Source organism: Equus przewalskii, chromosome 10, assembly GCF_037783145.1.
Source record: "Equus przewalskii isolate Varuska chromosome 10, EquPr2, whole genome shotgun sequence".
NCBI classification, from domain to species: domain Eukaryota; kingdom Metazoa; phylum Chordata; class Mammalia; order Perissodactyla; family Equidae; genus Equus; species Equus przewalskii.
The window spans coordinates 34,881,508-34,902,359 of record NC_091840.1 but is presented as its reverse complement, the minus strand read 5'-3'; the positions used below and the strand labels follow the sequence as shown (position 1 = coordinate 34,902,359).

Sequence of the window (20,852 nt, the reverse complement as noted above, 5' to 3'; positions counted from 1 at the left end):
AGTAGCCTGAAATGAGTTTTTTATTCCTTTAGTTAACATATCATCTCATTTTAAGTATTACAGGCAAGCTCTTGACAAAATTTAGGGCCAAGTCCATTTGTTCTTTAGCAGGAATAGCTAGAAGATGGTCAGGCCTTCCAGAGATCTGAAGAGAAATGCCCTGCTTCATTTTTTATCTAATCAGCTAACTTGTCACCTTGAAGTCCTGTTTGTTCACTACGGCAGGGCTTGGCAACCTACTGTCACCACGTGTTTATGAACAGTTCACGGGTTAAGAATGGTTTTCACAGTTTTAAATGGTAGGAAAAAATCAAAAGAAGAAGAATACTTTATTAAACCTGAAAATTATATGAAATTAAAATTTTAGTGCCCATAAATAAAAGTTTTAATGGAACACAGCCATGTTCATTCACTTATGTATTGTCTCTGGCTGCTTTCTTGCTATGATCGCAGAGTTGAGTAGTTGTAACGGAGACCATAGAGCCTAAAGATACTTCCTATCTGGCTCATTACAGGAAATGTTTGCCGACCACTGATTATAAGATCAAGTCCTAACTCTTTCCTGCATGGCATACAAACTTTGCGATCTGGCTCCTGTGTACCTACCTCTCCCACTTCATCTTCTATACTCTCCTTCTCTCTGATAAGCAGCCTGAGCTCTAACTATTCTGAACTATTCTAAATTACTAGAACTTCTTAGACTCTGACATGCTTTCTACATATCTACATATTTTCCCATATTATTCCCTCTACATGAAATCATTCCTTTCCATCTTGGGTACCCCTGGCAAATTCCTGTTTGTCTTCCAATATTTTGGCATAAGATTTTCTCTGAAATCCTAGCATCCTGTGCTCTGTTTTCACCTTGCACTCCTTCACCAGACAGTAAGCTTTTAGAAGACAGATGTCATCTCTTGTTCGTCTTTGTATCTCTAGAACCAAGTTTTTCAACCTGAGCATTCTTGGCATTTTGGTCTGAATGACTCTTTGTTGTGGGTGCTGTCCTGTGCATTGTGGGATGTTTAGCAGCTTCCCAGGCCTCTAACCATTAAATACTAGTAGGCTTCCCACCATCATGACAATAAAAAATGTCTCCAAACATTGCCAAATGTCCCCTGATGGGAAACATTGTCCCCATTTGAGAAGCACTGCCCTAGAACCTTGCATACTCACTAGGCTGCAGTGGATAATGAGTAAATGTTGAATTGCATTTTAGAAGACTTAGTTCATATTGAATCGTACACTTCAAATGGATGATTTTTATGATAGTTAATTATAGCTCAATAAAGCTGTTTTTTTAATTAAAAGACTTGGTTTACTAATAGCTATTATTAGTGGCATTATTATCGTGGGGTTTTTTGTCTTCCAGAATAGTTGCCAGTGCAACTGCATTGTGTCGCATGCTGTACTAATTGATGCCAAATATACATTATCTTGTTTAATGCTGACTCCAAGCCTAGGAAGCTGACCTGATATTTACTTCTTTCTTTTTTGGTAAATGCAGGCACAAAAAGATTCAGTAACTTGCTTACAAGTCACATAATTAGTGAGCGAGTAGGAAGGGATACAGGACTCAGCTCTTGTCTGCTTTCAAAACCTGTGTTCATACCACTTGACCATGTTGAACAGGCCACTGGCTCTGTGGATGATGGTGGGTTTTTGTTTTGATGTAGTTGTAGTTGTTTTGATTGGTTTATTTTCTTTGCCTCTACCAAGGGGCCACTTTCTTTTCTTTCATGTCTTTACATCTTGAGGTGGTGGGGAATTTATTTTGAAATATCATAAAGATCTAATTTTCAGCCTAAAAAAAAAGCAAAAGAAAATTAATAGGTTGCATTATCAGTTCTATCTTCACTTTGCCTTGAAGCAATGACACTAGAGCAAATAACGACCTATAAGACTGGTAATCTTTAGAATGGTCCTGTAGAAGAGAACTTTCTGCCATGGTGGAAATGTGCTAGATCTGTGCTGTCCAATGTGATAGCCACACGTAGCTATTGAGCACTGGAAATGTGACTAATGTAACTGAGGAATTTAATTTTTAATTTAATTTTAATTAATTGAAGTTTAAATAGCCATATGTGTCTAGTGGCTGTCATATTGGACAGCACAGCTTTAGAAGTCTCAGCTTTGTTAAAACCACAAACCTAAGCTTAACCTCAGCAAATATCTTAGGATTCAGAGACCCAAGATTCAGATTGAATTACCAGTGTTGAATACATATGGAGAGTGTAGGAGTATCTGCTTTCACAGTACACCTCAAAAGTTACTGTTATACCTCAGCTATGTGACTTGTAGAAGGACAAAGTTACTCTGTAGGGGGTAAACTCACATTACAGTGTTACTTCAACATTTACAAACATCTTCTAGTAAGTGATTTTGCATTTTTTGCTGACTTGATTGTTATAGTGATAAAATACATTATTCATTTAGGGGCAATATTGAGACATTGGGGAATAAAATGGATAATGTGTTATATTTGATTGTTTTAGGTGTTTAAGAAGTATTGTTGGAGTAAGAGACTTTTGCTTTGTTGAAATTCTAGAATTTTTTACTAGAACACTTGTTTTTTGCTCTTGGTCCAAATGACAGCTACTTTTAGGAATTCAGCAGGAAACTAACAAAATTTTTCTTCTTTGGGTATATTGTTGAGTATTTTCAGAAGATGCAACATTTTGGAATATTCTTTTCATACCCAAATAATTATGATGAGAATAAAAATAATATTAAATTGGTATATGTTCACCAGCAGTATATTCTTAAAAAGGAAAGTACTTTATTTCAAACACCATCTTAAATTAGCTGTAATCTTTGGTAAGTTATATTTAAATTCATCTTATGCCTTTTGTTGTATGTCTTCATTAAATCTATTTGATCTAGGAAAAAACCAACTCAATTATAATGGAGATGGAGATGAGTTTTGTTATTCTTGGATGTTCAAGAGTTATTGTTAATATTTTAAATATTTAGTTTGCCTCAGCACTTACCTTGTTTTTTTGGTTTTTTGGGGTTTTTTTTGAGGAAGATTAGCCCTGAGCTAACTGCTGCCAATGCTCCTCTTTTCACTAAGAAGACTGGCCCTGTGCTAACATCCATGCCCATCTTCCTCTACTTTATATGTGGGATGCCTACCACAGCATGGCTTTTGCCAAGCTGTGCCATGTCCACACCCGGGATCTGAACCAGCGAACCTGGGGCCACCAAAGTGAACATACGCCCTTAACTGCTGTGCCACCCAGCTGGCCCCTTACTTTGTATTAATTGCTGGTGATTGAAGTTTTGAAATAGAGATGCTTTCTTCACTTGATATTAGCCAAAAGGCTGAGAAGCAGTAAATGCATTCTTAAAGATTATACTTTATTCTCCTTAGAGTTAAGATGATCTAATCTTGAAATTTGGAAGACTTTAAAAAAAAAAAGTTTAAAGATATTTTTTTCCTTCCCCATTTCCTGACTTGCTCCTTTTAAGGAAGTGTGATGAGGTTAAAGATGTCTGTGATCTGGCCGAAAGAAGTTCACAAATACTGTTTCCATATTTGTGGTTTAGTGTTTCCTCTTACACATGTGTCTTCCTTCTTCAGTTTCTTACTCGCTCTGTCAAGAGAGAATTGGCTGCTCCATTTGTTTACTGTGCATTTTTCAGATGGGTTCAGTGCGGCCTTTGTCTATAGCAGAAACCATAATGTTCAGGAGTTAGTGAGCCAATTAAGAAATTTCCTTCAGAGGATTCCTTGTGTGGACTGCTTATCAGAAAAGATGTAAATGCTGTTATCGACGGTTTCCTAGATCTCAAATATGCAGCACAGTTCAGCGTGATTAAAAGTCACAGTGCCCCATGCTCTAAGGGGTACAAAAAATGAAAAAGGCATGCTCCCTTATCCCCAGAAACTTGGAATTCAGGTGATAAAAATAAAACTCTAGTGACCATAGTACAAGGCAGATCAAGTCCTCTTAGAGTACAGTGGAGAGCAGGATCAGTTCTCACTGGGGTGATCTGAGAAGGCTGTGTGGGGGAAAATGCCATTTGAGCTAGAATTTGAAGAATAGGTAGAATTTTGATAGGTGAAGATTGAGGAAAGGGACCCCTATTGGCAAGAAACAAAGGCCTCAAGGCATACACATACTGGACTAATTTGAGGACAAACCAATCTGATTTGTATATATAGGAAAAGATATGCGAAGGGAAGTTGTGGAAGATCCAACTGTAACCATCTAGGGAGGTTAGGACCAGCCTGTGAAAGGAAAGTGCTGGTGGGAGAGTTGGAACGGGACAAGGAACGAAGGCTTTTTGAGGTGGGTAAGTGATGAGTTTAGGAAGATTATTCCAGCAGCAGGATTGAATAGATGTGGGAAAGACTAAAGAAAAGGAACCCTGTTATGTGGTTATGACAATCAAACATTTACCGGGTAATCACACCAACAGAGGCTTGATTTTAAAGCCACATAAAAGTTGCTAATCTTTCCTTTTTTTTTTTTTTTCCTCTGGAGAAATAGTTCTCTGGCATTTGGCCATCTTAGCATAATCTTTATATAACTTTAGAATGCAAAAGAAAGAAAAAAGAATACTTTCATGAAAAAGTCTGTAAAAAGCTTCTAGTTTGTGATTTTTAAATTAATAAATAGGTAGATAGTTCCTCCATAAAACTTTGATGTCAGTTCTTTTCCTTATGAAGTGACTGTATGACACTGGGACATGACTGATTGTAATGTAGTGGTTTGGTAGTACATGATTTAAGATATATTTTATCCTAATCTGAAAATGTCCTGACACACGGTTAGTAAGCAAAAAGTGTGCCTCCGCATTCCCTGTTGTTCATTGGAATGATTTTTTTCGAAAGTCTAATACTGAAATGGTGGTGGCATGAAGTCAAGTGAGAGACCCACTGGCACTGCTGCTACTGTTCATTGTGAGTGCTATCACTTCTCCTTGCTTTACTGCAGTCCACCTGTACAAGTGAACTGGGCTGGTCCACTTAGAAAAGGTGGTGAGTCCTCATCCCCCTCTGCCCTGAGTCCTTACACTGGTGTATAAACATTACCTTCTTCAACAAAGGCCCTTAAATTTGTGTATGGGACATTTGATTTTTTTTCTTTTTCTTTTTTTGCTGAGGAAGATTGCCCTGAGCTAACATCTGTGCCCAGCTTCTCTATTTTGTATATGGGTCACCACCACAACATGGCTTGTTGAGTGGTGTAGGTCTGTGCTTGGGATCCAAACCTGAGAACTCTGGGCCACCGCAGCAGAGTGAGCCAAACTTAACCACTAGGCCATGGGGCCAACCCTGACATTTGATTTTTTAAGGATTGACAATTAAGAACAAGTTGAAGCACCTGTGTTTTAGATTATGCTCTTATTGAAAGTTCCCACAAAACAATTATACTGAGATACTCAAGTTCTTAAAAGAAGTTAGTTGAGGGTACAATTTATAAAAATGGAGCATTTTCACCCCAAAGTCCTCCTCCTTCACTTCCTTCTTTTCACCCTATACATACTCCTTCTCATTACTGATACTTATGATGCATAAGATTCTCTTGCTTAATTTTTAAACATGAGGTACCATTTATTATTGAGGTTCTTGGCTAAGCACTCTGTACATGTGATTTCATTTACTCTTCTCGACAATCCTGTGAGGTAGTTACTATTATTCCAGTTTTAGAGATGAGGAGACAGAGACCCAGAGAGGTTAAGGAACTCGCCCAGGGACACAAAATTAGTAATTGGCAGAGACCAATTTAAAACCACATCTCTATGATTGAAGCTGATGTCTTAACCACTATGCTTCCTTAACCACTCACCTTGGTGCCAGATGATATGAGCCCATTTGGTAGTGGAGGAACGCTGGTCCAGTGTGGATGTTTGCTCTGAGGTGCATAGAATTTTAAGAATGGAAGGGTATGTGGAAGTCTTCAGCCCTCATGTAAAACAAGAGTCCTGTGTATCCAAGAAATGCTCTCTATTTAACGAGAGTGGTATAGTGCCCTGGTTAGTAATAGTCCTGGTAACAACATCCTAATGAGGGGGTGGGGTTGGTTATCATTAGAAAAAATTGATTTTGGGGTGGAGGTGAAGACAGAAAGAGGCAGTCTGTGTAGAATAACGTCCTTGGAGGATCTCTGTTTTCTGATTACTGGGTCTGATTTGATGACATCTGGGATTTGCTTCAAAATAGTACAGGAGGAGGGAAGTGGATGTGGATGGCGCAGGATTGGCCATGGTTTGTTGGTTGTTCGGTTGTGTGATGGATGCTGGCGTTTCATTATATTTTTCTGTCTATTTTGGTGTATTTTCAAAATTCTCCATAATAAAATGTTTTAAAAATTTATTTTAAAACACTGTTTTCATGATTTCGTAGTGGTTAGATTATGTGTATATTTTCTTATCCAAAGTTCTCTTGCGTGTTTTAGTCAAAAGAACATTTTTTTTCTAGCGTTGGTTCCTCTTAGAATCTCCTTCATCTCTTTTTCTAATTATTTGTTAAAGGAAGAACTCAACTTTTCCATTGCTGAGAGTGAAGTTAACTGTCAGCTGCCTATATGGCTGCAGTATTGGGATAATTTATCTAATTTCTCTTATGAGTAACTTCTCTTTGACATTATTTTTGAACTCAAAGATTGCTTGCATTGTTCTTGTTAGTAAAAAAATCGCTAGGATGTACTTAGTAATTGGAGTCAGCTGCACTTAAGACTGTTCAGCCAGACTGTTATTTTAGCCTTCACTAGTAGGGTTTTTAACACCAGTTTGACCTTACTTTGAAACATTCTCAAAATACCATACTTTAATATCGATTTAGATACTTTCATATTAAGGCAGGGCAGGGTCCCTGGGGAAAAAAATAATGAAACTCTTACTTCCCACAAATACAGGAATAATGATAGATTTTCTGATTTTGTTTTTTAAAGAAAAATAGAGACAGACTGGGTAAAGGTTTCCTTTGGTTAGGGCATAATGCTCGTAAGTGCATTCTAAGTACACAAGTGACAGAGAGTTAGGACACTTACAAATTAGGTGGGCTGATTCCTTTGGCCTACGTGCCATGCTGCTGCTTGAGAATAGAGACTGAATCCTCAATTCGTAGCACAGAGTAGATGCTCAATGAATTTGTCTCTGAATGCTAAATACTAAATTCTCATAACTTCACGCCAATTATATTTTAGGCAAATAAAGCTCAAATTTTGTAAAATTTTTCTGGAAATAAATTCCATGGTTTTATTCATTCCAGCAGAGGACTGTTTCCTGATTCTTTTCTTCTCTTTGCTTTTTGCCAGTGTCCCTATTTTTTTGGCCACTAGTAAACTCCCATCTAGTAGCATGTCAGAAGCAGAGTAAATTTGGGAGTGCAGATATTCTTTTTTTAAGTAGATTGAGAGGATTATAGTCTTCTCAGCACTTGAGTTCTTTCTCTGAAGATACAAGTATCAGCAAATCCATATAAGGCAACTGGACTCCCTCCCATCTCTTCTGAGTCTTCTATGCATATGTCTAGATACCATGATAGATCCGGTGCCTGTGCAGACCTGGACCATTTCAGACAATAACTCAGACTTGTTTTCTTATGCTATACGCAGGAGTTGAGCAAGTGCTTTATAATGAAATATCCCTCCAGGCACTCTACTTCTTCTGGTGATGCAAAACCCCTCCAGCATCCAGTAAGGAGTCCTTTTTAAATTTAAAATATTGGCTACTTTATTTCTGTTACCTTTCTGAAATGTTTGGCCCAATATTTTTCATAAAATAATAAAATCTGTGAAAGATTAAAATTTTATAATGGTTGAGCCTCAATAGCTAAAAAACCAGTTATTTAGCAACGCGATGTTTCTCTGCATTTTCTTGAGCTTTGAGTGCTTGAGCGTTTAAGTTTGCTTTCATTAACCCTTTATTTTCTTGACTTCTCCAAGTCAAGTATTGGAATTATTTTTGAGTTGCTGAGAAAGCTCCAGGTTAAGGATAATTTCTTAGTAAGTTGATTTACATCAAAGAATTACTTCATATGGATTAACTGAAATAATGATACTGATAAGATTTCCAGACCAGGATCATCAGAGCATTTTGAGTAGGCCCTCAGTGACAAATTGTTCTCAACCTGTTTGGCTCACCACTGTAAGTAAGGTTTAAAACACAAAAATATAAAAGTGTTTAAAATTTTCTTTCTGTGTCCTTATCAGAAATATTCATTTAGACCATAACAACTGTTAGAACAAGATAACAACTCCAGGCCAGCTGTCAAATGTTTACCATTATCAAAACTCTCCCTGGAGGGAGATGCAACTTTGGCTCGCCTCACCGGCAGTAATTTAATTTTTCCTTCATTCTGACTCGGAAATGGCAGCATTTTTCAAAGCTTCCTCCCACTGATGGCTGAAATTTTCCTTGTGAAATGATTTCCACCAGTCTTGAATCTTTCTTGTTTCTGCCGTCTTCACCTTTGCTGATGGTTCTGCAACTCATCACCAGCTATGCAAACTGACAGTTCACATCCTGGGGCAGCAGCGGGGTCTGGCCTGCAGAAAGGAGCAGCCTGACCAAATTTACGCTCACAAGATCTCTTAATTCACAAAAGCATTTGCTCTAGTTCCTGTTCTCTGCTGCAGGGGCTACAGAGAGGGAGTGGGGGCTGGGGCAGGACCATTGGGAGAATGTTCTGAAGAGAAGAGAGGCTCTCTTCACACTCTGCTGAGTACACAGACTTTGGAGATGAAAAACAGACGGAGAGAGGCATTTCCAACCATCTTGCTGATCTGTGCGGGAGTTCATTGAACTGTACAGCATAGCACCAGACCCTCGTGTCATTTAATGTTACTTTTTAAAATTGTTCTTAAATGCTCAGCACAAATATCCCGCCCCCTTTTACTTAAGTTGACAAAGAATATAAAAATTAAAAAGAAATAAAAAGCTAAATATTGCAATGAGAATGACCAGAAATCGCTTTCCTCTCTGGAGAGTTCTGTTTAATATGAAAGTCCTTTTAACAAGAGTGGACAGAGGAAGTTTTAGGTTTGATTTGAACTTCATGTACATGACATATTTCATTTTTTTCTTCCCTCACAAATTTCAACCCAGGCCACTTGTTTGCGGAAAGTACCAGACCTTCCCTGGCTGCTTCTGAGATGCTCCTGGAATTTGAGGGTGCCTTTTATCTTCTTGGTAGAGACGTATTTTTGTCCTTTTCCCTGCAGCCCCTCGACTCCTGCAGAGGACTCATCCCTCTGTCTGTATAACCCCAGACAGACAGCTGTCACATTACTGTTCCATAACGCAAGGTCAATTATGTATGTGTGTACCAGTTTGGGTCAGTCTGAAAACTGCTTTTGAACACAGATTGTTTAAAATGACCTCTTAGGCATATTTCTACCCACTCCCTCCCCAGATGTCTAAAACGACCTAATCAAATTGGTAGGTTGTTTTCATGGCTTTGAAAATGGACTATAATTAAAGTAAAAATGATAGAATCCTGAGCTACAGAGGCAGATTCGAATTCTAGGCTTCGCTCTTCCACCGTGTTCTTCAGTTTCTTTCCTTGTAACTCTCACAATCACAGTAAAAGGATGGGATTATGGGTGATAACACAATCAAGTCCCTAATTTGCATCCCACTAATACAGAATGTGTGATTATGCAGAATTAAAGTTGAGCTTTGAGTTATCTGTGAGTAAGGTTTGCTATGCAAATTGGTATTTTAAATAATATTTCAGAGGAGAATATTTACTTACTGAAGAAAGCGAAAACATTTCAAACACCTACTCATAGTTGCAGACAACGTTCCTAATTACAGGTGTTTCTTATATCAAAGTAGATGTAACGCACTTCTACCTCTGAACAAGTATTTTTTTTTTTTAAAGATTGGCACCTGAGCTAACAACTGTTGCCAATTTTTTTTCCTGCTTTTTCTCCCCAAATCCCCCCAGTACATAGTTGTGTATTCTAGTTGTGGGTCCTTCTAGTTGTGGCATGTGGGATGCTGCCTCAGCATGGCCTGATGAGCGGTGCCATGTCGGTGCCCAGGATCTGAACCAGCAAAACCTTGGGCCACTGAAGCAGAGCGCGAGAACTTAACCGCTCGGCCTCGGGGCCGGCCCCTGAACAAGTATTCCTAAGTACAACTCACCTATTTCCTTGTTTGAGACTGGCCATTTCCCTAATTGCCTGAATTAGAGGTATTTTTATATTCTCAACAATGCTTCCCGAATACTCACTCAAGGAGCTTACAAGTTGATTGGGGATGCAAATGCCGACACAAGATAGTGTGTGCTCAATTCTAGAAGCAGCGCTATAAAAAGTAAGTGCTATAGGAATTTTAGATCAGTAGAAATATTTGAAAGGTTTATAAAACCACATATATATAAATACATATACATGTTGTTTTCGAAAACTTCCAAATATATATAAACACAGAAGTTGTTTTATTATTATTTTCAGAGCTTGATGTATTCTTTGCCATATAAAATGTTTAGCTGACATATATGAAACCTCCCTCAATTTTGGAGTCAACTGATTTTATTTCCTGTAGTAGTTCTTCTTATAATAACTACCTTTCATTGAGTACTTACTATGTACCAAACATTTTGTGCCAGGCACTGTTCCAAACTCTGTTTTAAACTATTCATGGAGGATTCCGAAGCTCAGATGCTTCGACGGCCAGGTTTAAGTGGAGAGGGCTATAGCAAATTACGTGTGTTTAAGGTTGCTGCCGCTACTCCGTTCCATGCTACCATCGCAGAAATGTGGGCTTGGCGTTGCCAGACCTTCCATTTAGTCAAGAGAGACAGGAAATTCACATTTTTATGGATATTTCCTGATTTTTAAAACAGTACAGGCCAAATTAAAGTTTGTGACTTTACAGTATATACTCAACCCCATTTTATCCTCACAACGTCCCTGCAAGATAGGAATAATTGTTTGTCCTTGCCCACTTTGAACACAGCTAATAAGTAGCAAAAGCGGATTTCTGCCCCGGGTCTGTCTCACTCCAAAAGCTATGGTGTTGCTGTGTTCCCTGCTCTCTCCCTTTGACTCCTGGCAGTGGAGCTGCAGATAGTATTGGCAGAAAAATGCTGTTTGGTTGAAGCCAGGCCCTTAACAAAATTATCCCATCGTGCGGTACTGTGCCGTAGAGTGTCATCCTCCAGAGAACGGTTATTTATAGCTTTGGGGGCAATTAATTATAACCTGGAGGTATTGGTGATTGTAAATATCAAACAAAAGCTCTATTGCCTTTGCTGTAGATTTATTATTTCAACCTCATGAAACTTCTAGAAAAGCTACACAAATACATCGTTTGCAGAGTTCTTCAGGTTTCACAAAGAGTGGCAGGAGTACTAGTGGCAATTTTACAATGCCTGACCTTGCCAGAGAGAGAGGAGAAATCAGTAGTTCTTAGGATCTACTAAATATTTAATCACTTTTGTTAAAATCCTAAATGGAGTTTGTGTCCTGAAGGAGTTAACACACCTCCACAAACCTGCCTTCAGCTGGTAAGATCAGGCCCATTGTTATTATTATATACAGCTGTAAAAAGCTGGTTACATAGCATAAATTGCACTGAAACACTTAGGCCGCAAGATTACTCAAGAAGAATTGTATTGCTTGTTCAGTCATATATTTTGATCTTTATTGCTAGTAGTTTATTCTCAGGAGAGTTGGGGATTAGCCTTGCTTTTAATGTAAAAAGTGTATCTTTGAGGGTAAAAATATAAAATGAAAATAGATTTTTAATGGCAACTTTGGTTCTTAGCATTAATTTTACATGCATTTTTCATTCTGAACTTTTAAACAGTTTTTGAGAAACATATGAGAGATTTGTGAACAGGGGCAAGAGAGGGTCAAATGTATCAAATCCTTGGATTCCAGCAAATGCAGGATTTGTGGAAGAGCGGAGAAGCACACATGTGTTGGGAATGTAAATTAAAATAAAACCTCACTTTGTGCAGACGTTGAGAAGTGAGTGGACCACGTTATGACAAATGTCTGAGGCATTTGTCTTCTTAATAAATTAACCAAATATTAAAATAAACATTAATTTTATCAGTCTGCATTTTTTCCTCTCTGGATGAAAGTGAATCAGGAAAAATCATAAAAGAATCTATGGTAGCTCAGAGAGGTTAAACTCAACAGTTGTTTTCTTTGAAGTCTCTGGCCATGAGGTTAATTGCCAAAACTGCTTGTGGAAAAGGTGGTAACAATTTAACAAGACTGTACAACTGCAGGGACTTAGATGAATATCAGGTGTTTGCAGATGTTTTTTCCTAACAGGAAAGGGGGTGGGGCGGAGAGGAGGACCAGAATGAGAAACAGGGGAAGAGCGAGGCCTGAATAAAGTCCCAACTAAACAGCCAATAATTCTTTGTTTGCTTAGCCAATCATCCTGTAATTGGCCAGGAGGTTAATAGGAGTCTATTGACTGGTCAGGAGGAGTGCTTACTGTGGCTATTTTTACAGTATGCTCCCAGACAGAAGGCTGCAATTACTGGAGCTCTCATTCCCACTCTTTAGGGCCATTGCTGCCCTGATTTATGAAACCTGATCAGGTTGCTGTTGGCAGTTTATGTTTTAAGTGTTGCCTTCTGGGTCTTTGCTGCTTATGGGTCAGTGTGCTATTTCTCATCATTTATTGTGGTCATTTGAATAGGTAAGCTTATTTATGACTTATTGAAGTAGGGATACATTAAAAATAATAACCGCCACCCACGTGGAGTGAAAAGTGGGGACGCTCATACAAGATGTGTGATAGAGCCCCTACCTGCTCTAGAAATGGAAATTCTGCCACCAGCACAGTTTACGATAGATTAAGAAATAAAGAAAGGGCTACATTATTTTGTCTGCCTTCAACAGACATGTTTCTCAACGCTCCTCATTAATTTGCACTAACTGATTACACTTGGATTTCTTTTGTATAACTTCTAATAATTAGATTTGGTCGCTGATATTTTACAGTTAAGGAAACTGAGGCCGTGTTTAAAATGTCTTTAGCCATCCAGACTGCTTCTGGGGCTTGTGACAGGGCTCGTCTGTCTTAACCCATCCTGACCTGGTCCTGACCTTAGCGTTACTAATAACGTACTTACCTCATCGTTTCATTTCTCACTTGCTAAACTTGACTATAAATCCTTCCATTACTCAAGATCTTGGTTTTCCACCCTTGCTCAAACCTTCTTTTGTAGTTCGGAGTTCCCTGGGAACCCAGTGGAACGGGAGTAAATCTCTACTGATGATAAGGCCGTTGAGCCACAGATTTCTGTGTAGCCACATCTAGACAACTGGATTTTACCTACACTTCCAACTTGTCCCTTAAGGCTATAATGACCCACAACTACTGATGCTGCTCCTGCTACTATGTCCTCCTGTCTCTCCTACTTCTTTATTTTACTTTTTAAAAAAACACGTTAAGGACTTCTGCAGATTCTCTCATTCCTTCTGAAGATCTCCATCATTCAGCCTCCGTGTTTTGAATGACTGCTGTATCCCAGGCACTCTTGGAAGTGCTGTGGATACATTGGTGGTGGTGATAGGCCACAGCTGTCCCTGCTGATCACATTCCCGCAAACATGGGGAACGTTCCTAAAACCCTCCAAACTTTCTGTAAGAAGTGTGGCAAGCACCAATCCACAAAGTGACACAGTACAAGGAGGGCAAGAGTCCTCTTTGTGCCCATGGAAAGCGGCATTATGACAGGAAGCAGAGTGGCTGTGGTGGGTAGACTAAGTCAATTTTCCCCAAAAAGGCTAAATCTGCAAAAATGGTGCTGAGCTTCAATGCATTGAGCCCTGTTGGAGATCTCAGAGAATGTTGGCTAGTAAGAGATGTAAGCATTTTGAACTGGGAGGAGATCAGAGAAAGGGCCAAGTGATCCAGTTGTAAGCTTCGTGTTTCATTTTATTAATGAAGAGTGTAAAATCTTGAGGTTGTTAAAAAAACAAAACCCCCACCATTATCCGAATGCTGCAGATTCTTGGTCATTTTCCCTTTGGAGAGAAAAGGGCCCTCTAGTCTGGTGGGTACACCTGCCTCTAAAAAGCAGTGTAAGATATGATTGCCCTACCAGGGGCAAAGGATCTACAAAGAGCCTCCCAGAGATTTTTTTTCTGTAAGGGAGCCACTTATTATTGAACTGTTTGTGTTCTTTGGACAATGCAGGAGAGTATGCTTTTCCTTCTTCCTTTAAAATTTTTTCCTGTCATCCTATTCTAACTCACAATTTTTCTCATCCTACTAAGCTTTCTAGAGTTCAAAAGAACCTTTGATAGTTTTCTCCCCGTCCATCAATTGTACATGGAACTCTTTGTCTACCTGTTGTTTCTGCAAGTAAGAGTGGCCTTTGCCCGCCCGCCGCCCTCATTCCCTCACTTTAGAAGTCTATTCTGATTGTGATTCCATCCTTTTTGAGAGTCTTTCCAACTATTCTGACTAACCTATTGTTACCATAATGGTATGATGTAGAGGAGTGTTAATCTGACCTGCCTCTCAGTGTGGTAATTACAGCTCCAGTGAAGCATAACGTTAGTAGCTAAATCTCCTGTAGGATAATCTGCCACCAGTTCCACTAGACTTTGAGAATATCACTCCTGCCTTTCTCCCTGGTTCATATCTAGGCAAGATTATCTTTTCTCCCTGTTCTCTTGCTGTGGTATTATTTTTACTATGACTATCAGAGGGAAAGAGATGACTCTATGTACTTAAAAGATCTGACTCCACCAACCCCTCAATATAATGTAACATTTCCTATATACTTAATTTGGAATTCATAAGAGAAAGTAGTTTGGCACTTTTAGACAGACTACATGTTCTTTATCCTTTGCTTTTATCATAATCCAAAAATCTCCGAGCCCCAGAGAAAGGTCGCTGAAATGCATTCTCTCCACCACTGTATGCCTTTAGAATCCTTTTATCAGTTTACTGCTTTCTTGTTTTTTGCTAAACTCCACTGTTTACCTCCTTATCAACTTTTATATCAGAACTCAACAGTACTTAGAAGATTCTTTAGTAACACGGTGATGTCTGAACTTTTACCTTCCCATCTGTGGGTCGAATCTGCTACTGTTTTCCAAGGGAATTAACAAACAACCACCACCAACAAAAATTTGAACAATCCGTGTTCTGAAACTAGCCAGTTTAAAGGTCTCCGCATTTTAGTATCCTTTCACTGTTGATAAAGGAATTATGAGAAAGGAGAATAAACAGACAACAGTCCCTTGTTTCAGAGAAGGGAAGCAGGAGCTAAGTAAGCGCGGTGTTCATCCCCTAGGACCACTTTGTTCTCTTAAAGGACCTTTCCTTTAGATATTTGTTGCATTGCCTTCCTTCAGTTTTGTTTTGTTTTGTTTTGAGCCAGCCATGCCCTTTGCCCAATGACCATGTATAAAAAGGGAGGTAAGGAAGGAAGGTAGGAGAAAAAGAAAACTCACGTAATAAAGCCGAGATTGTGAACTGAGAATTGGAGCAAATGCAATATTTGGAGATATAACTATTTATAAACTTTGAGCACTGACTCAGCCATGACACGTTCACCTCTTTGAGAGAACTCGGGGTGATTTTTGGCAGAATTCTGTGATTTTGTTTTCATAGTTCCGAGATAGAACTGCCACCATAGGCTTTCACATTCTTGAGAAACTAAAACATGACTTCCGTTAATTACTGGAATATTCATTATTTAGCATGTTTAATATAAAAAGGAATAAAATGTATTGTGAATGAAAATACTGGCACTAAATATAATTTATTTTTAAAATGTAAATTGGAAGTAGTCTTTTGATTGAATGCAACTGTTTTTTTGTTTTGGGCTTGCAAAAGACAAAAGAAATCATTTCAGCAATGTGTTCTTGTCTGTACTTTTCCCTGAAATTGTCTTTTGAGTGTCGAAAAGTGACCAGTAAGCAATACGGAGACTTTTTAATGAGACATTTCAGGCATCATGGAAGGTTTGAGTGGTTCACTCATGTTAGATGACCTCAACAAACTCATTTTACTATACAATGAAAAAAAGTATAAGAAGCTCATATATGATAAAAATGTTTCTCCATCCTACAGCATGGATTAAAGAAATTTTTGACAGAGTAAAAAATTAATAAACATAAATTGATATGAATTTTGGTGAAAGAGACAAATAGTAGTGGGCCAACTAAATTTGACCTCTTTATAGGAAAACTTGAATTGAGGCAATAAATATGTCCTGAGGCTTTGGTGGCATCTCAGAGTATTTGTGCTTTATTCTTTGTGACTTGCTTTATCAGCAGAAGTGAGCGTTTGTCTTCAGAAGTGGATAATTCACCCTTCAATCTTGTTTTTCTCTATTTAATCCAGTTTAAATTACAGGTTAAGAGTGGTGGGAATAAAAACACAAAAAACACTCCAGAAAAAAGTGTAATATTCAACTTGAATCTTAATTTAAATTTGCCACCCAATGCTGAGTTTTTACATCTGTCTAGGGGCAGACACCTCTGGCGTTTGTCAATAAGCAAAAGAAAAATATTGGCTTTCAGATAACAGGCATTTGGTGAACTGGCGACAGTCATGCGAGCGAGAATGTTCAAATGACTTCAGCTCTTTCTAGCTTCATTATGTCAGGCTGGCAGATCACATATGGCATTATGGAAATCAGCAAATGAAAACCATATTGATCAGCATTGAGAACAAATGTAAAAAAGGTGGTCTCGAGGAGGAGCCGAGGAGAAGAATGCTTTCCCGGTCAACCTGATAGGCCCTTGTTAAGGCCTTTTAATCATTTATTAACGTAACCCTCCTCCTTCCCTTTCCACTCAGATTACCTCAGCCGCAGAGCATCCTGCTCCATTTATCTTTTAATGTTTCCTTTATTTAATTTATTTTTAAGCTCTAAGTTAGACTCTTATTTCAGAATTGAGTTTTACTTTTCATGGGATTGTTTTAAGTGACTTAAATGACTTTTCCCAACAAGCTCACGAGGCGTTCAAAGGAAGAGAAGCCTTTGCTGAGATTCACCTATCAGCAAATAATTTACTTGGTATGCACCACAACCAAAGCAGAGAGACGGAGACAGTGCACCAGACACATAAAAACAGAGAGTAAAATCTGAGTTGTTCCCACACCTAATTCTCTGCTTAAGGTTTGGGTCAATATTTCAATTTTAGTCTTTTTTTCAGGGTTTGGAATTTAGCCTGGTAAAATTACTTCAGGTCTGAAACCGGAATCTCAGTCACCTTTCCTTCCCCTCTTCTTTCTGTGACTTCAGTAGAAAGCTGGAGTTTCCTTTTATCTTGTTACTTTGGGAAGAAAGTTAGAGCAATATTCGGTCTGCCTAACTGAGAGAGAGAAATGGAAGCCTGTGGTTTGTGGAAGATTCTGTTTTCCTTAAAGTCTCCCTCACCTGAAATGCATCTTGGGTTGTGTAGGTTTGCTGCCTTTGCTAAATCACGTTCAAACCCAAGTTTTCACAAGCTTGCTTCTCTCCGCACCTCTTCCCTCCCTCCCTCTCTCTCCCCCACACCCTCCAACCAGCTCCTGCCTCCCCTTACATTTTTATGTCCAGGTTCATCATTTGGTAAGAAATTTCCAAGGTGTTTTTTTCATATAGAACTGTGTCCTTTTGTAGTTGATGAGTAACCTGTGAATGTGATTCTTTGGAACACTAATTGGCATATGACAATAATTGTTTCTACCCCACTTTGGAGCATAAATCACTCCTAAAAAAGATTAACACACGCAATATGGATATAAGTTAATGCCCTGAAACCGCCGCATACAAACCAACTCTATTGTGGACTTTTTCACAGGTTATTTAGCTAATTGACGAAATCGAATATTTGCTATTTTTTTTTTTTACCTTTTGAAACCACCTTTTGTAACAAAACAACTCTTCACCATTGAACAATTGAGGTATCACTTTCCTATAAATTCAGCATTCAATTCTGAAATAGGTATTCGTAAACAAAAAATGTAGTTAATTTCTGGGTGCTGTGGGGCATAATCATTGAACTTTCTTTTTGCTCTGGACTCCTTGTCTGTGGCCGTTTTGTCATGATTGTTTTTAACTTTGCTTTCCTGTGTTTCCGTTGCTCTCCCGTGCATCTTGGGGGACTATCTCTGATTGATTTGGATATCAAAAGACGCTCCGTGTGTAAATCTAATTTATCTAAATAGAATCAGGAATTTTATTTTGGTTCTCCCTTGGGACTCCAAAGATATATTCAATATTATATTTGAAAAATCCGTGTATAAAATCTATTTTATCTTCTTGCATCCTCATTGATTTCTAAGTGCTTTTCCTCCTAGACTCACATTACTATCCCACTTTCCTTTCTGGGCTCTACATCAAACAGTGTAGGAATTACAGCAGGAGTGCTATCTGTGCAAGACTTGCTCCCCTTGTTTGTTGCAGAAGAGCAGAACGTTAAACAGTGAGTGGACTGTGCAGAAACGCTCTCCCTCTCCGGCTCTTTTTTTTCCCTCTCCCTCCCTCCCTTCCTCTTTTTTCCACTCTTCCCTCTCCTTCTCTTCCTCTCTTTCTCTCTCTCTCCCCATTCCCAATGGGAGTGTTGTTTATAGAGCATTATAATTTATAACTGAAGAGAGTGGATTTAATTTCAGTGGAGAGGCTCGCCAGCAGGGCGCCAGCCTGCAATCATATGAATCAGCAAGCTGCAAACTCTATTGAATGGAAAGTATTATCGCTGGCCACAAACGGACACTGTTTCTCCTAAACAACTCCCTTGGTGCAGGAAGACCTTGTCTTCATTCATCTATTTTACATATCTACTTCTGTTTTAATTTTGCCATTTCCTAAAAGTGTTTTCTCTTTAGATTGCAACTTTTCTTTAACTACCTTATTTCCTGACCCAGCATTGGAAACTGCTATTGTATATTTCTGGCTGATTTGATATTTCTTCTATCTCCATCCTTACTATGTATGACTTTAGTTTTCCCTTTGCTTCTCCTTCTTGCATATGAGTCTTTTTTTTCTTTTAATGGGAGCTGTTAAACATACAAACAAGACTATGATGAACCATTAGCATTAATATTGTAAAATGCTAGTCAATTTCAATCACCTAAAATTTTATTTAATCATGGATATTTTGTTTCTACTTAGATATTTTTTCTACATTCATGGAAGGATTTATTTTCTTGTCCTTCAGACATCTGGGAGATGATTTCTTATTCTTTATATGACCCATCAAATCTCTTGTAACTTTAGTACCCCATACCTTTATGCCAAGTTTTTCGAGTGTTTCAGTCATTGTTTTTAGAAAGAGTGCTAGAATATGTGCAGGAGTTTTTGTGGTTGGTATTTGTTTTAATCCAACATCGGCCGCTTTCATGTAGTTAAGCTAAATCTCTGAGTCATTTTAAAAATCAAGTTAGACCTACAAGGCTGGTACCTTTTTCCAAAGTATTTTACTGAATTCATGTAGCTATTATAATTGTTGGTAATTTTGTTAGTGGATCTTTAACTGAGAATAGACAGATTGCATTAATATTGCATCAAATATCAGGCTATCTTCATCCAGTCTTTTGAGTAATTTCAACATTCATGTCTTAATGAAATACAAGTTGTACAAATAGCCAGTTGACTGATACTGATAGTTGCTTAAAGGGAGAGAGGCAGTAAGGAAGCTCCAGTTAAGGAATTGCATTTAGACGTCAGTGGAAAAGCTAAACTAGTCTGACTGCATTTGTGTAAAATAAAGGTTTTATATATTTAAAAAATAGTAACAAATACAAAAGTTAGCAAATAACCAAAATGCTGAAAGCTCCGAAATTTGGTATGAAGTTTGCGAGTTTGTCAGAAATGTATTTATTTCCTTGTGTGTATATAAAGGGAAATTATTTCTATATCAGCTTGCATATTTTCTTGACACAATTTAATATCAACAAATCAAAATATATGTAACCGTAATTTTTCTCATTTAAAGCACAAACTTATGAATCCATATGTATTCATAAATTTTCTCCTTTAAAGCCTGAGAATAGAGTTATAGTCTTCACTGTCTCAGCTAAGAATTTTTTTTTGCTTTTGATTACTCAATAAGAATTACACATAGGAACAGAAAATCAATATGTTTACTTCTGCTTATTTTCAAAATTGAATGTTGCTATGGTTTAATATCGGAGAAGGTATACCTAGTGTCAGCTTTGAGAGGTTTTGTTTGGTTTAGTTTTAAATTCCTTGGGTTGCTGGTTGTTACCTCTAATGACAATTAACTATCAACAAAAGTAAAATTTCTTATCACTCACTCTGTTTTTATTCCAAGAAGTAGTATGTGAAATGAGGAAGAAAATTGTAGGGTGATTGTAGGGGATTGTATTTCTAAATCCTTTTATTCCTGACTTAAAACTGGTTGGTAAGCCTGACTCATGATGCGTGGATTTTGATTGAACTAAGTTTAGAAAAAGTTCAGGCAGCTCTGTAATGAATATCTTTGTACAGAAATCCTGTGCATTTTTAACCTCCTTGAGGAGGTGGGAGCACTACAGTGAAACGCAAACATCTGAGTAAGGTTGGAATGACTCAATGGTGACGAGGCCCTTGGCTTCCTCCTGTTTCTTTTCGGAGACAGAGAAGGGGTGCGCCTGTGTCTTTTCACTTGAGTGGTGTGGGCTTAGTTATTGTGTTTTGCTTGCTTGTTCTATTTTTACCTAAAAGATGTCTCCTTCTCTACCTGTAATGTAACGTAAGTTTCAAGACAAACGTGGTTTATTTATACCTTATTCTGATGAATTCCTATTTTTAAAAAATTCTACCATAAGAACTCTCAAAACTCAATCCTAGAACAGATAAGTTCTGTTTGCCTGTATATTATATGGAAGGGATTTGTTTTTTAAAATTAGTACCCATAGTTAAATTAATTCCTTTAGGAAATTTCTGCAGTTGAAGTAGAAGAAAAAAATGTG

The 20,852-nt window shown here is 38.1% G+C and overlaps 1 protein-coding gene and 1 pseudogene across 20 annotated transcripts in view; both read left to right on the top strand.

The window, feature by feature from the left end:
• The window catches only part of BCAS3 (BCAS3 microtubule associated cell migration factor), a 569,320-nt gene that overhangs the window by 354,735 nt on the left and 193,733 nt on the right, over positions 1-20,852 (top strand). The gene's annotated exons all lie outside the window — the stretch shown is intronic.
• Positions 13,439-13,850, top strand: LOC103565191 (large ribosomal subunit protein eL42-like; annotated as a pseudogene).